Source organism: Mandrillus leucophaeus, unplaced genomic scaffold, assembly GCF_000951045.1.
Source record: "Mandrillus leucophaeus isolate KB7577 unplaced genomic scaffold, Mleu.le_1.0 Scaffold602, whole genome shotgun sequence".
Classification (NCBI taxonomy): Eukaryota; Metazoa; Chordata; class Mammalia; order Primates; family Cercopithecidae; genus Mandrillus; species Mandrillus leucophaeus.
This window is the reverse complement of record NW_012106498.1, coordinates 495,291-498,499: the sequence shown is the minus strand read 5'-3', so window position 1 is coordinate 498,499 and position 3,209 is coordinate 495,291. Positions and strand designations below refer to the sequence as shown.

At 42.7% G+C, this 3,209-nt stretch overlaps 1 protein-coding gene across 1 annotated transcript in view; it reads right to left on the bottom strand.

The window, feature by feature from the left end:
- Positions 1–3,209, bottom strand: part of EIF2AK3 (eukaryotic translation initiation factor 2-alpha kinase 3) — an 84,631-nt gene that overhangs the window by 62,887 nt on the left and 18,535 nt on the right. The window contains exon 2 of the mRNA XM_011999824.1: positions 333–462. The gene's annotated coding sequence lies outside the window, so the exon portion shown is untranslated. The remainder of the gene's footprint in view (positions 1–332; positions 463–3,209) is intronic.

Here is a 3,209-nt window from a genome sequence, read left to right as displayed (position 1 = left end):
TATTATTCCTAGAGACCTTGTGATGATAATAAACAATCATTTATAGCTCAGATAATGTGCTATGCTGATATGGCAGATAGGATCCTCAGCTGCTCACTTATAGGATTAACTCATTTAATGCCCCAAGTAATCCTAAGAAGATGTTATTATTCATCTCATTTCACAAGAGGGGAACTGAGGAATAGAAAAGTTAAGTAATTGCCCTAAAGGGTCACAACCTATAAGAGGCAGATAGGCCTCAAACCTGGGCAATAGGGCCCCAAATTTCTTAATATCAGCAATTACTCATTAGAATTAAGTTTTCCAGTCAACACTTAACAGAAAATTCTTACCTCTGGTTTGCTAAGGCTGGATGACACCAAGGAACCGGATCCCACGTCCAAATCCCACTGCTTTTTACCATGATTTTCAGGATCCAAGGCAGCAATTCTCCCATCTAAAGTGCTGATAATTACTAGTGACCTGTAAATATTAAAAATATTTTTTAAATTAAACAGGTATCTAAGATATTGGGCACTTATCCCGCATACTCAAAAGAAAACCAGCCCATGTCCAGGCCTCTATTAGAAAGGAAGAGGGGGCCTTCTACCACTCTTGCCACCACTGTCTTTGGACCAAGACAATTTCAATATGCCCTTTATCTGTTTATGTCGCTTATGAAAAGCCCCTGACTCATAGGTCATCCTTCATTCCACACTCTAATTCCCATAAGGAACACAATGTCCCCTGGTATGTCCTCTTCTACCTGCCTACCTCCTGAAAGCCCTTCCCCTGAAACACTGTCTTCCCTGAACGTTCACTTATCTTCTTGCTCTCATAGAAACCGGGCTTTCCCTGAGGACATCGCTTCCCTCCAGAAGCATAACTCTTGCTCAGAATGGGGTAAGTGGACTCCATGTATCTTGTTGCCATTTCCAGACCACTTTTTTCCTCTCCTCTCTGAAAATCCTCAGGATCAGACTGTTTTGTCCATTACCTCTCCCAGTAGACATCTAATTTACCCTTAGGTAACTAGCCCCATCCTGGAGGATTTCAGCTGCTGGTTTACTGTCACTACCTAACATATTTAACATACTTCTGTCTCAATTCTTTGGGTTTTCATTATGTGTCTACCTTGCTTCAGCTGCTCCTGTGGTCAGACACTAGACCTTGTCATTACAAATCACCGCAACCTCCTAACCACCAATCCCTCTCTTCAGCTCACTTCCTCTACTTCCCTGACTGCAACAAACTTCTGACCCCACCAGAACCTACAAGCACTGATACTACAACCTTCACTACCACCATGCCCCCACTTCTTTCTTAACCAGTTAAAATCCTACAGTCCTTCATCTTAAGCACTACTTTGCACACACCTCAACTCCCTACCCTGCCTCTCACATGTCACACTCTGGAAGAACTGGTTAAAGTCAATCTTCTCCCCTTTCTCACTCCTCCATCTGTGCAGTTGAATGTATCTCAAGAGAAACATACCAGGTTGACTATCCTCACTTTAATTAATGACCACCAACCTCAAAAAAGCTACTAACAATGCTCAGTAATCATAACACCCTTCCCTAATCTATCCATTATGCCACTGAACCATGTTAACCATTTCATGTCTCCCCGCTCCTCAAACTTCTGATACCAGCTCTTTCAAGCTCACACATCTTGGTGACCGTGCTTCCTATTTCATGGAGAAAAACAGGAGAAATCATCTTGTTTCCCCCCACCACCTCTATCTATTCATCAGTACCTGGACCATGAGTTCCACCTTCCCCCCTGTTAGTGCAAGTGAACTGTCCACACTCCCATATACTGCCAACACCTCCAAGTAAGCAACAGAGCTCTCCCTTAGGCATTTGTGAGGTCTTGCTCCTGCAAATGTCTCCTGTCCCTCCCATACCATCAATCATTCCCTCTCTACTAGAATATTCCCATCAGCATTTGCTATAAACTGAACTTTTGTGTCCCCGCCAAAAATTCACAAGTTGAAACCTAATCCCCAAGGTGATCGTACCAGGAGGTGGGGCTTTGGGAGGTGATTAGTTCATGAAGGTGGGGTCCTCTTATGAGTAAAGTAAAAGCAGCCCCAGAGACTCCCTCACCCCTTCCACCATGTGGGGAATTAGTGAGGAATCGGTCTTCACCAGATACTGAATCTGCCGGTACCTTGATCTTGAACTTCCCAGTCTCTAGAACTGTAAGAAATAAATGTCTGTTGTCTATAAACCACCCAGTCTATAGTATTTTGTTATAGCAGCATTCAAACCTGCTACTATTTTCCCCAACTTAAAAACCAAACCAGATCAAACAAAATGAATCCGTCTCCCACCTCGAGCATCCAATCTATTTCTTGCCCCTCTGCAACAAAACTCCTTGAAAGAGTTGTTATATACTGTCTCTAAATCTCCTCTTCCCCTTCTATGTTGAACTATTTCTAATTAAGTTCTTGTCCCTGTCATCTTACTGAAATGGTTTTTGTGAGAGTCAACAATGATCTTCACACTGATAAATCCCATGGTCAGGTCTTGCTTCACTTGACCACCCAGCAGCACCTGACCAGCCATTCCTGCCCTCCAATAAACACACTCTATATGGCTTCCAAGACACCACGCCTTTTTTTTTTTTTTTTTTTTGGACTCAGTTCTATGCTATTCTCTCTCAGTTTCATTTTCTGGTTCCTTCTTATCTTTCCTATCTCTTAAAATAGTCTCTACCTACATGTGATTTTTTTGGTGATCTCATCCAATCTCATAGCTTTAAATACCATCTATATCCTGGCAACTCCCCAAATTTATATCTGGTTTCAGGCCTCTCCCCTGAACTGCAGACATACATATCTAACCACCTACCTGATTTAGATTGTCTAACAGGCTTCTCAGAGTTCGCATATCCACAGACAGACTCCCCCAACTCTTCAAATACATCATGCAAAATTTTTGCTTAAGGCCTTTGAATCTACTGTTCCTTCTGCCTGGAACATACACCTCCAGCTACAGAGCAGACTCTCCATAAATTTTTTATTTATTTTTATTTATTTATTTTTTGAGACATAGTTGCACTCTTGTCGCCCAGGCTGGAGTGCAATGGCGTAATCTCAGCTCATTGCAACCTCTGCCTCCTGGGTTTAAGCAAGTCTCCAGCTTCAGCCTCCCAAGTAGCTGGGATTACAGGTGCCCGCCACCACACCCGGCTAATTTTTATGTTTTTAGTAGAGATGGGGTTTC